We start from the raw sequence: 13,398 nt of genomic DNA on the forward strand, positions 1-13,398 counted from the left end.
GGGTGGGTGGGTGTGAGTGTGGGGCTTGTGGAGGGGTGCGATTGTGTGTGGGGGGAAGGGTGTGGTGGTGTATGTGGGAGAGGGTGTGCAGAGGGGTGTGTGTGGGGAAGAGTGTGGGGCTGTGTAGGTGGGGTGTGTGTTCGTGAGTGTATTGGGTGGTGTGGAAAGTGCAGGTGTTGGGGTATGAGGGAAGGTGTAGGGGAGTGTGCCCCCCAACAGTGCACAGCCCTCACTGCCAGCAGCAACAGCATCATCAACAAGCAGCAGGCCCTCAGGGTACTCATGGCCCATGCAGGTGGAGCTCCCCAGTGGCATGTGGCTACAGTCACTTCCAGGAGCTGCATGTGGTGGCAAAGAGTAGGGCCAGGCTGGCCTGTCTTCATTGAACAGGGCTCCCTGCATCTCATGTGTAGCTCCCAGGACCTGGCCACAGCTGTGTGGGGGGAGCTCTGTGTGATGAAGCCAGTAGCTTGACCCTGCACCCTGCCACCATGTGCAGCTTCCGGACTCCACTGGGAAGCAGGGAGCAGAGCTGGCTTGACTCCATTGCACAGGGCTCCCTGCAACCTCTGGTGGAGTCCCGGGAGCTGCATGTGGTTACAGGGAGTGGTGAAGGCCACTGACTCCATTGTGTGGGGCTTCTACCTAGTGGCGCAAGAGTCCCAGGAGCTGCATGGGTGCCACAGGGAGCCCAGAGCAATAGAACCAGGATGATTTCAACTCCATGCTCCCACCGCCTCACTGGGCATGAGACGCGGGCTCCATACTCCAGCTACAGCTTCTTCCATCCCCCTACCCCCAGCACTTCCATATCTGCTACCCAGAGCACTACAGCAGGGACATGAGGAGGAGCTGAGCAGGTCCCTTTGCAGTGGCAGCAGCAGCCCCAGCTGGACAAAATTGCCTGGTGGGTTGGATCCATCCTGTGAGCTGTATTTTGCCCACCCTTGGTCTGGTATAAAACAGAACCAGTGGCCACATTTGTGAGGGGGAAAGAAGGTCCAGGATCTGTGGGCCTGTTGATCTGATCTGGCCTGTGGACTGGCCTTGGGTCACTCATCTGGACCACAGAGCCAAATGAATTAGACACCTCTGATTTAAATGTATTTTATCTGAATTTTGTTTGTGCTTTTTGGACTTGTGTGTCAGGGTTTGCCCTTTTTTCTTATGTTTAATTTTTTGCCCCTGCTCTATTCTTATTTAAGATGCAGTTGCCTTCAGTAGACTGAGTCTTCACATTAGAGCTGAAAGCATTCAATAATTTATTCCAAATTCAAGTTAAAATTCTAACACCTATAAATAATATGGGATATATTACAATTCATTCCTACTCAAGTTCATTGATTACCAATTCTGTCAACACAGTTACTGCATTTTTTAAATTAGCCTGTATGCTGCCTAAATGATTGTTTCAAGCTACAAATATTTGTGATCTAGCTTATGGCTGAACCCTGAGAAAATTCCAGACATTTGTAGCCTGCTTGCTAATACTTGGGGAGTATCTAAATTAGTCTTTACAACATCATTAACTAATTTGAATTAGATAGGAATTAAAACTCAAAAAACTCTATTAAAGGAAAGTACATCTGAGTTTAAACCTAAATCTGACCATATGGAATAACACTTCTTTAGTCCTTTGAGTTGTCACTTGTATCTACCATACCCATGCCTATATCCATGAATGTATTCTGTTCTTCTTCAGTAATACATTCTTGGATAGCCATTTATGAAGATGGCACCTAAATTGAGCCATTCACTTGTAACTTCATGAAGTTCAGAATCAAAATCCACATCATATGTGTACAGCTTATTTTAATTATGTGGCTTCCCCTGTGGTTCAGTGATAGCATCCTTGTCTGCCACACAGGAGGCCCAGGTTCAATTCTTGGATGCTTATACAAAATACAGCCTTGGAGGCACCAAATCCAGTCTGGCATTTGGATTCTATCTCAGTGGCCTAAAGGGGGGGAGGGAAGGTCGGGGCAGCCTCCACTCCTCCAAGCAGCGGCAATGCAAAGGGTGTGCATGTGCACACCCTGAGAGCGCTTGTGTACCTCCTGACCTAACTGGCTGCACTTGCTGCTTAGGCGATGGGCAGGGGTGGCAGGTGGGAGCGCTGGTGCCTCCCCTACAAGTGCCAGCCAAGGAGTGGAGCACTGTGGTGCTCCCAGAAGCAGTTGCAGCAGTGGGCTGCGGAGGAACCCCCCAGGTTGGCAGGACTGGCCTGAGGGGGACTCCCCTGGTCAGTGGGATCGGCCATGGGGGGACCCGCCTGCTGCTGACTGGTCACTGGGGAAGGCATGTGCCCCCCTACTAAGGCAGCACCAGTCACCCATGCCTCCAAAACTCTCCTGCTTAGGCATATGCATCAAAGGTCTAGGTGACCTCTCATGTATATACCATGATCTAGAAGGACCAACAGTTGCTAGATTTTAATTATGTCCATTGTGTAAAATTTGCTGTAAATCACTTTAAAAATCAACATGAAACACTTTTTCTGCAAGCTGCAGGATTGGTCCACATTTTTGAATGATCAAAAAAAATTAATGAAATTAAAAAATGAAACTTTTTTAAATGTTGAAAAAGCATTATTAAATTTTGAAACATTTCCCGCTAAACTGCAGTGTTTTCAACCAGCTATTGCTTCATTATAGAGATTCCCCTCCCAACTGCAGGATTACTCCTTAATTGACACTCAATATTATGCTATTTTAAAAATGTGTAATTATCTTTTTCTTTGGTATTATTATATCTTATAATATAGTTAAACACACTAAATTTCCCTCCATTGTGTAGTGCATTCTCTTATCTCTTAATAACCTCCTTGAAGCCATCACCCTCAGGATCTTGTATGTGATTCGCCTTGCCAACCCATCATTCCATTTTCTCTGCAGAAACGATCAGGGTTTCCTGAGGTCAGAGGAGGAAAAGGTTGTCTGCTTTCCGGTGAAGGTCATGTCCTGCTTCTGGGAGGTGATGGCAACTCCTGCTCCATGTGGTTTTGCAGAAAAGTTTTGAAAACTGAACAGAAAAGTATAGGTAAAACATAGAATGCACTGACATTCTGTTTTCCTGCATGGCATTATAGGCAGCATTCTGCTCTCAGATATACACAGATGAAACATGCATGTGTCTGGGGCAGAACTGGATCCAACACTTATACATGCATGTGTGGTCCTTACTTTCAGAAATGTAATTCCAGGAACTGTTGCTAAAACCTTGTATGCTGAAATGTTAAATGTTGTAATTAAGAATATTATGCAGAAATTCTGGCATTCTGCTTGTGTTGCTGAATGTTTCCATTTATCAAATCACAGGCTTTATCTTGCATTACAGTTTGTACACATTCAAGCTTATTTCAACAAACTATGTTGAATAATTATTTGTCTGTCATCTGTTAACGTCTGCTTGATAGCTAAATCGTTCCTGGCAACACAGCTGGGAAATTTGCTGGTTTATTGCTGCCACTTTCATGTTCAATTTGTGTTCATAATGGCACTGAAATATATTCCATGTGTATTTGGGAAGGATATTTTTTTGTATCATGCCTTAGAGGAAAAGAATGATTTTCTAATATGCATAAATTAAAATTAGCAGTGATGTTAGAACTAAGAATGTAATGCTTCATCTCACTCCTGTACATTTTTGTACCATTAAAAATAATCAGATTTGAACAGTACTATGTATCCCATGCAAAATGTATAGCGTCAGTGATTTGCAGCTCATATTGACAAAGGCATCAATGAAAAATATGAATGCTGATTTGCTTTCCCTGTTTTAATAGTTTATATTGTCAACATAATTAAGCCCATTTTGATCCTTATCAGGAGTCATGCTTTCTAAACAATCCTGTAATCTGTCCTTATTCTCTAAGAAGTTTGTATTTATTGTGATGGTCCACAGGGACATCAGGTCTAGTGGGTAGAGCCAGAGGGTGGATTGGTTGAAGAGAGAAGCCATGGTTTGGAGCAACAGAAGGCAGATCTAAGTTGCAAGCCAGGGGGTCAGAAGCACAGCACTAAGCCAGAAGGCTAACCAGGATCAGGGTTCAGGAAGCAAGCTGAGGTCAGGCCCAAGTTCAAAACACTGAGCCAGGGGTTTTACCCAAATCAGAGTTCAGGAAGCAAGCCAAGGTCAAACTGGAGTCCAAAGTCTGAGGGGCTAGGTACATGGTCAGGGTACTGGGGCAGGAACCAGGGAAGTCACAGAGGCAAGAGCTACTCAAGGACTGAAGCCAGTATGTTGCACAGTGGGGCTCAGGTGTTGCAGGAGTTTCTTAAAAGCAGCCCCAGAACCAATCAGGAGAAAAGGACTGGGGCTCAGCTGGCCTTGCTTAGTGAATTGAATGTAGCTGCCCTAATTACAGATTGCTATAATGCAGAAGCTTTACATTTTTCTTCAGGCAGAAGGGAGAACAGAAGAAACAAGGAATGGAAACCATTCCATGCAAATGTCCAGCTTGCCCTTGAAAATTTTCAGGGATGGAGATTCTACAATTTCTCTAGGTAGCCTGTTTCAATGCTTGACTCCACTCATAGCCAGAACATCTCTTCTACTCTCTAACATAGATTTCCTCTGCTGCAGCCGGCATCCATTGCTCCTAGTCCTGTTCTCTATGGCCACAGAGAAAAGTTCATCTCCATCCTCTATAATTGCCCTTCAGATATTTGAAGATTCTTTAAAACCCCCTAACACCCTCCCCAAGTCTTTTCTGCTCCAAACTAAATAACCCTACTTCTTTCAGCATGTCCTGATAAACCATGCTTCTCTGCTGGAATCTTTCTAATTTGCCCACATCCTTCCTAATGTGTGGGTTCTAAAACTGAGCATTTTACTCCAAATGAGGCCTCACAGTGCTAAATGGAGTGGAAGAATCACTTCCCTTGATTTGCAAGTGGCACGCTTGTTCATATTACCCAATATACTGTTGGCTTTTTTTGCAATAAGAGCACACTGTTGGCTCATATTCAGTTTATGGTCTACTGTTGCCTTCCAGGTCCTTCTCTGAAGTACTGCAGTCTAGCTAGTCATTTCCTAGTCTGTATTTGTGCCTGTAATTTTTCCATCCCAAGTTCAGGACTTTACCCCTGTCCTTGTTGAATTTCATTTGACTGATTGCAGGGTATTTTTTCCAGTCTATTCAGGTCATTCTGAATCCTAGCCCCAACCTACGGAGTGTTTACAACTCTACCCAACTTGGTGCCATCTGTAAACTTGCTAAGCATCCCATCATCCAAATCAAAATGAAGATATTGAAAAATACTAGACAGACTCTGGGAATCCCACTTGATTCCTCTTCCCAAATAGATATTGAGCTATTGATGATTGTGTGTTGGGTATGATGATCCACTCATTTATGTATCCACCTTCCAGCACTTTTGTCTAGTCTTTTTTTCCTTAGCTTTTAATGGGAATGTGGTGGGAGACTATTACATCCACTGCTCTCCTGCCATCCACAGAACCTGTCACCTTATCATAGAAGGAAATTAGGTTGGTCATGACTTGTTCTTGGTGAATCCATGGTGGCTGTTTCTGATCACCTTATTCTCCTCTAGATGCTTCACAGTGGTATCCTTGAGGACCTGCTCCATGATCTTGCCAGGTATTGAGGTCAGGCTGAGTGGTCTGTAGTTCCCTTATCCTTTCCTTTTTTAAAGTTAGGCACCGTGTTTGCCCTTTTCCAGTTATTCGGGACTTCACCTGAACTCCACAAGAGGATAGCCAGTGGCTCCAAAATTACTTCAGCCATTTTCTTCAGTACCCTTGGGTGCATTTCATCTGGCCCTATTGACTTGAAGGTCTCTAGGTTCTCTAAATAGTCCCTAACCTGTTCCTCTACTACTCTAGGCTGCTTGACTTCTTCCCTATCTTTGTTGTCAACTATGATTGACACATCTGGTAGTTCCCTGTATTTGTGAAGACTGAAGTAAAAAAAAGCATTAAATACTTCATCCATCTCTGCATCATGCATAACTAAATTTACCTCTATTCTGTAAGGGACCTATAGTTTTTTCTGGTTGTAAGGAAAGAGAAGCGCCACTGGAGGCAAAGATTAACTCACTAGAGTTGCAAGCAGCTGCCCCAGCCCTGAGGCTACAAAGAACCATGCAAGGATCCTATTTGTTCCAGTGTTTCGGGAGGGGAGAGGGAGTAAACATGAGCTCCAAGATAAAAAGAGACCCAGAGCAGGCAAGTGAGGAACGCCCGGAAGCGGAAGTTGCAGACTCAGCCAGAGAGACAGCAGGGATGACTGAAGGCACAGAGGGAGCTGTTAGGAAGGGTTTTCAGAGAGGCAGCTCTGTTGAGGGAGCTGCCAGAGAAGAAAACCTGAAGGAGCAGCTCTCAGGGAAACTGAAACTGCTCAGCCCTGAGGGACAAGCAGGGAAGGAGGTACTGTAAAGACCCTAGTAGCAGGTCTGAGAAGAGGTACCATAAAGACTGGACTATAAGGGCAGGTAGAAGTCCAAGTTTATTTTCTTTCCTCTTTTCTTTGGAGTGGGAGAGGATTCCTCCCAGATATAGCAGGATAGTGAAACGCAACTATCCGGACAATAGGCCAGGAAAAAACTGGTAAAATACAAGTCAGTTCATTGTATTGCTTCAAGCCTGGTGGAAGATAACCAGGCTCAACATAGCTTTTGATTTGTCAGACCCAGAGATGTAAGAAATGTCTAGACAGCTCTGAGGCTGACTGCACGGACTGTGAATTAAGACCCAGTGGAATGGGCATGGGTGTAGGGGTTGATGGAGCTCTCACTACACTGAGGCAGACCTCAAGACCAACAATATTAAAAGCCGCACGTCCAGGCATTTCTTTTCTCCCTTAATAACAAGTCGTGGCAGCAGAGATCAGGGGTGTGTGGAATGTTCCATCAAGACTTTATGGCGGGCTTCAGCCAGCTGGCCGAAGTGATAAGACTGTCTTAGTATAGAAAATGGAGTGAGAAAGAGAGGAAACCTTCCGGACAAGGTAATAACCACTAGAGACTGACTGAATACAGAAAAATTGAGGGAAGCACCTGGACCAAAATAGGTGGGTGGACTCTGGCGAGAGCCCTCCTTTGGACACTGGTCTTCCTCTTATTTTACTTGTCAAATCCCTTTTATGCTCCCTGCCAGCTGCATCTCAATTCATGCCTTGAGCTTCCTAATTTTCTCCCTGCATGTCTGCATGATGTTCTTAAACTCTTCCCTAGTACTATGACAGTTTCCATTTTGCTGTCAGATTCCTTGTTGAGTTTCAACTCACTGAGGGAACTGCTGTCTAGCCAGGCTTGTTTCCTGTTGCACTTCTCATTCTTCTGTCACATTAGGATAGTTTGCTGCTGTGCCCTTAAAAGTGCCTCTTAACAGTACAGCCATCTGCAATGAATGCAAACTTATTCCTATCATACTCCAATAATTTGCTGGAATGCTTGTGCATTGCTGTTTCACCTCCAAGCAGGTGTCCTAATAATTAAAGTCTCCCATGAAAACCATGTCCCGAGATGTGCAAGCTTCTGTCAGTTGTTTAAAGGAGGCTGCCGCCTTCTCCTGGTTTGGTGGCTGCTAACAGATGCCCTCCATAATATCCTCTGCTACTCTCCCCTCTGATCTTTACCTAGAGACTTTCAACAGGCCTCCCTTTCACTTTGTACTGCACCTCAGAGCATGTGTACATCTCCTTTATAAAAAAGGCGATACTTCCTCTTTCTTTCCCTTGCTCATTTTTTCTGAACAAGCTGTACCCACCCATAACAGTAGTCCAGTCATGTGAACTATCCCATCACATCTCTGTAATTCTAGTTACTGGTACATCATAATTCCTTAATTGTACAAGGACCTCCATTTCCTCCTGTTTATTCCTCATGCTTCTCACATTAGTATATAAATATTTCAGGTATCTAAATGACTCATAGGGAAGGGTACTGTGGTAAGAACAGAATCTGGTTAGGTCAAAATCATTTAGGAAGATTCTACTAGGATAAAGCTGGGAATCTTCTATGGTCTCCCGGGATCAGATGGGATGTATAATTTTCTGTTCTGATTAGAAACAAACACAATCTGGAATTGGTTATTATGGGAGATTCTCACTATATACACTGGAGAATAAATGCTACAAAATAAAGGTAACGTGCAGTTATTCCTGGATGTGCTAGTCAATATATTTTTTCATTGATTATTCACTGGACCAACAAAAAATATGCTATTTTAGATTTGACTTTAGCAAATAATTAGCACATGATAGAAGAGCTGATTATAATAACATTGGATCAAGTGACTATGAAATGTTCTGTTTTCAATTTACAAAGGATAAACAAAAGTAGATCTGTGCCTAAGGTTCTTAATTTTCTAAAATTAGACTTTGATAAACTGAGGGGATTAGTTGCTGAAGTCAACTGGACTAAAAAGCTCTGTGACTTGAATGCAGAGGAGGCCTAAATTTCCTTAAGTCAAAGCTGCAAAAAGTCTTTGGAATTTGTATCCCAAGCAAGAGAAAGAAACTGGTGGGAATGAGAGTGGAATGAAGAACCATCTCAAGAAAGGTATTAGGAAAAAAAAAAGAACCTACAATGCATAGGAAAAAAGTACTGGCTTGAAGTCAAAGAGTATAGGAATACCATGTGAACTGTCAAATGTCAAGATGAGATAAGGCTTGCAAAGGATATCATATAAGAAGAACTGTATAATCTTAAGGACTGGAGTTAAAGAAATAGGATTAGTTCAATAGTTCAAAGGGCATTTAGGGACCAATTTTGAGCATTTCTGCTACAAGATATGAACTCAGATGACTAAAAAGAAGTACCTGTTTGCACTAGCAGATCAGAGGATGAGCCACCAACCTGATATAACCATGCAAAAGTGAAATGTGTTCTTAAGATATATCAAGGGTGAGTATGTCCAGCAGAAATAAGGAAATATTAATGTCATTAAGCAAGACCCTGGCAAGACATCATCTGGAATACCCAGTACAGTTCTGGTTACTCATGTTAAAGAAAGATAATTTCAAACAGGACATTAGGCTGTCTACTGATGCAATAGGAAATATAGGCACATCCCTGGGAAAATACAGGCACATCTAGGAAAACTGAGTCAGTTCAGATTTATAATTCCTGGACTTGTTCCTGTTCTCTGTATTCAAGAGAATGCTTAATGAAGTTCAAAGGGATTTTATCTGCATAGGGACCAGCAGAAACAGATCATTTATGTTATTAATAATAACAATTTATGTAAATATCCCTCACTTATGTATTAGACTTAAATCCCCTTTCAGTTGCCTTCTGTGATCTAGCATAATAGCATAATGCACAAAAGTTTCTGGTGACAAGAAACAGAAAAGGCATATTCAGTTTTAAAATATATAATCATTTTTATATATTATAGGATCAATTATAAATTGATAATTATGTTATAAATTGTGATATCTTACATTTATTTTTTTCTACATGTTACCTAGGATTTAATTAAAATATTTATCTACCTTAAGAAGATGTAACTTGTGAATCAAAGCTGGATGTTCTATTGCCACCAGGATCAAAGCATGGAAAAGTAACCTCTCTTTGATAATAAAATTAAAACCATGCAATATAATCTCTGTCCTCTGTAAATGAATGCATATCTCTGTGTGTGTTCTACTAAACATAAAGCTCAAATTTACAGCTACACATTTCCTAAGAAAATAAACTTAATGTTTAAGATAAATACAAGGTCTTGTTTTAGAAAAACATTTTTATAGAAAGCAGAGGTTTTTCAGCTGCATTATGTGAGCAGAGAAATAAACAGGAAGTCACAGAATAAACTCTAATAGCATGGTTATTGCATTCATATAGATGAGATGCCCAATGGCTAAATTGCAATGAATACCAGCTGGAAACCAGAGGATGAAAGGGAAAAAAAGTATTCTTTTGAGATTTTTGGATGAAACAAACATATATAGCATGGTTTCCAAAAGGTCTAGGCCATCTTTACTGCTGAAGTACAGCTAAGCTTTCATGCCTCAGAAACATGTTGAGAGAATTGATACAGATTAACTGATGTCATGTTGTGTTTGCATGCAGTTTGTAACTCTCCTTACAAGTGATATCTATATAACTAATGGCCGTCATCTCCGTGATTTGAGAAAACAAAACAAGTAGGAAAGTAAATAGGCTGATGAAATTGTAGGGTTCGGATTTTTTTCTGTCATGTAAACCTCCAGTTGGAATCACAGATATATATATTCCATCCTTGCCATGAATAACTCATCATAATCTCAAATAATTGTCCAGATACAATTTGGAGCATTTCAATCGGTCTTATAGGGCAATGGTTTTGCCTTCTTCTGAGGGATCTTGATGATGCCCCTGTTAGATACTAGACCAAATACATCCTAGGTGATCTTTATGATGACAAATCTAGGTAGTCTAGATTATATTCTGGTTCAAATCATTAAAACTTTTCTTTTTCTTTTTACCATTCTATCACTTTTGGCCTGTAAAGGGACTCTGAGAACAGTTGGAAGGTGGGAGCTTTTTCCTGTACATTTTACTTCAGTAAAACTCTTATTGGAGTCAAAAACAGATTTTGCTTACATAGTAACCAGCTGGAATAAGCCTTTTGTGTTAAGCTGAGGTTATAAAAACAACAGAGTTAATAATAATAACAATAGGTTACATAAAATACGTTACATAAAAACAATAAAGGTTATAAAATATCTCACCCCATCCCCTTCTTCTCTACATGCTGCCTTTCCTAGCTTTGTGAAAAATGGAAATGTCAGAACAAAACTGGTGCTTTGGTATTTCTGATTGATGTAATCATTAATTTGATTATTTGGTATTTGGAATTCTCTGTTTTCATGCTGTGTATTGTTCTTGTTCTGATTTGGATGACCTAGCCTTTGTCATCATAACAATTTGTATAGAAAGCACTGGAGCCTGGGCTCTCTCGAGGAAAAGGTGAATTGACAAGGAATGTAGTGTGGAGAGAGAGACAGAGAAGGTAACAAGAGCTAAGAATGCCTCAGAAATGTGAGGATATTTTAATTCTTCTCCTCTGCAAAAAGCAGAGCCCAGGTTTTATAGGTAAAATTCATATTTAAAAATTCCTGGGTTCTTTCCTGATTGAGGGAGAGGACAGACTTTCAGGATTCGCATTTAGTTTTCTTACACTAACCAGGAAGTATTTGCATGTATTTCTGAAAGGTGCATCAGGCTACTATCCTTGTCCACCATGTTTGATTAACTGCCTGAGCTTCTGAGCCCCAGCTAAAAGTTTGCAGCTGAGATGTATTTCTCCATTTGTATTTTTATTTTTTTCTCCTCACTGAAGAGTCATCTACACGATTCGCTTTACTGCACAGTAGCATAGTTTATTACACAGTAAGCATGTGTCTTCATGTGCACAGTAAACCTTGCTAATCTCAAATAAATTTGCTATCTGCAAATGCAAGTAGCAAACTTACTTGCAATTACTTACTGCATAGTACCACTCATGTAGACACCTAACAGGGAGCAAATCTGCTCCTGGTCAGCTGGCCACCAGAGGGCGGGAGATTGCTCTCTGCCTCTAGGAGCTGCCTGCTGCCAGGGCAGGCTCCACCACCAGAGCCTGGGTGGGAACTATGCCCCCCTGCCCTGGCAGCAGGGAGCTCCGAGCCCTCTGCTCAGAGATTATGATTGGGGAATGGGGGCTGGGAGATAAGAATCTAAGGATAAGGATCCTTATCCCCCAGCCCCTGCTTCACCATCATGATTGGGAAGCAGGGGGCTGGGAGATCCTTATCTCCCAGTGCCAGCTTTGTGGTCGTGGGGCTGGCCCCATGACCATGGAACTGGTGCTGGTAGCTCCTTGCTGGTGAGGTTGGGGAGCCTGCTCCTTGCCCAGCTCCATGATCGTGGAGCTGAGTGGGGAACAGGCTCTCCAGCCTCCACACAATTGCTGAGCAGGGGCTGGGAACTGTCCCAGTCAGAGTTAAGTCCCAGCCCCATGCCCCAATCAGGTGATTGAGGCACAGGGTTTGGAAAGAGCTGCAGGGATGGAGTATATTCTAGCCCCTTGCCCCGATCCGTAGGTGGGGCAGGTAGCAGCAAGCTAGCTTTTAGCTGCCCCACTGTAGGGGGCTTAGCAGCTCTTTCCAAGTCCCCTGCCCTCAATTAGGGAGCCAGGGCCAGGAGCTCCCTGCTGCCAGGGCAGAGGGACATTGTTCCTGCCCCAGCAGCAGGCAGCTACTGGGGTCAGGGTGTAATGTACAGCCCCGGCCAGGAGATAACTGTCCCCTGGCCTGGTTCTCCTTGCCAGCCCCTTCCTAGAGCTCCCCCTGGTGGTGGCAGGGGGCCATTGCAGGGCCCTTAGAGCAGGTGCAGTTTGCTGCCATTAGCAGCAAATCTGCTCCCACTTCCCTGCACATGTAGACACCTGCCCGGGAGTGTTTACACATGAGTTGTTTACTTGTGAGTAAACAGCTCCTGCATCAAATGCATGTGTAGACACACCCAGAGTGCTGGTCTGCAGGGGTACTTAAACTGAAATCATAGGAAAGTAAACAGAGGTCTCTTGGCAGGTTGCTTTTTATGTGGCCACATTCAGATGAGCACAGACATTTGGTTCTCCAGGGACAAGCAGCAGTGGCACACTTTGTACCACTGCTACTTGTCCCCAGGGAACACCTGTGCCACACTCGCTCTGGCATGTGGCAGGTTATCCCAAGTGGGGTAGGGAGGCTGGCCCCCAGGACCCTCCAGCAGCCTTATTCCCTGGCCAACAGGACCCCCAAGCAGCCTTACCTGGGGTTCTGGGGGCTAGGGAAGCTACAACTGCAGTGCTTCTGCAGCTGGGAACCTGGCCAGCAGCTGGAGTATGGCTCCAGGCACCCAGGCTTTGGTTTTAGGCGGCACATGCTGCCACCACGTGCACTGCCCCACTCTTTTTCACATGGGTTTTTTTTAACCCAGAATCTTGAAGGGTCAAAAAAAAAAAAGCACTGTGCTGCAAGGTAGCAATACAAGGAAGGCCTAAATGTACTTTATGTGGCATCACAGATAGGTCTGCAGTACCACATACTGCATGGCCCTACATCTGGACATGGCCTGTGAGTTCTTCAGCTTTGTATCTTGCTCTGGTCCACTGTCCAAACTAGCTAAAAATTGTCAGGGTATACTGCAAAACCTGTCTATTCTCCCTGGGTTTTATGAAGGGAAGAGAGGGTTATCCAGGATGGAAGGACAATGAGGATGAAGTGTAAGTTAAGGGTGATTTATTTTTTGTTTGACCATTACAGGTTTCAGGGCTGAAAAAAGAAGTTTGGAGTGTGTTTGCATATTTAAAATTTGCCCAGGGCTTTTAAAGCAGTGGAATAGGATTATACTTACTTTAAGTATAAAGTGCAAGAAATGGTTTAAAAGGAAAGCTGCATTATTCCAAGGGATGATCTTCAGCTAG

The 13,398-nt window shown here is 43.2% G+C and overlaps 1 long non-coding RNA gene across 1 annotated transcript in view; it reads left to right on the top strand.

Moving 5' to 3' along the window:
* Positions 1-3,662, top strand: part of LOC112549513 — a 41,482-nt gene extending 37,820 nt beyond the window's left edge. The window contains exon 3 of the long non-coding RNA XR_003092946.1: positions 2,895-3,662. This is a non-coding gene — a long non-coding RNA (uncharacterized LOC112549513). The remainder of the gene's footprint in view (positions 1-2,894) is intronic.
* The last annotated feature ends 9,736 nt before the right edge of the window (positions 3,663-13,398 follow it).

Source organism: Alligator sinensis, unplaced genomic scaffold, assembly GCF_000455745.1.
Source record: "Alligator sinensis unplaced genomic scaffold, ASM45574v1 scaffold860_1, whole genome shotgun sequence".
NCBI classification, from domain to species: Eukaryota; Metazoa; Chordata; order Crocodylia; family Alligatoridae; genus Alligator; species Alligator sinensis.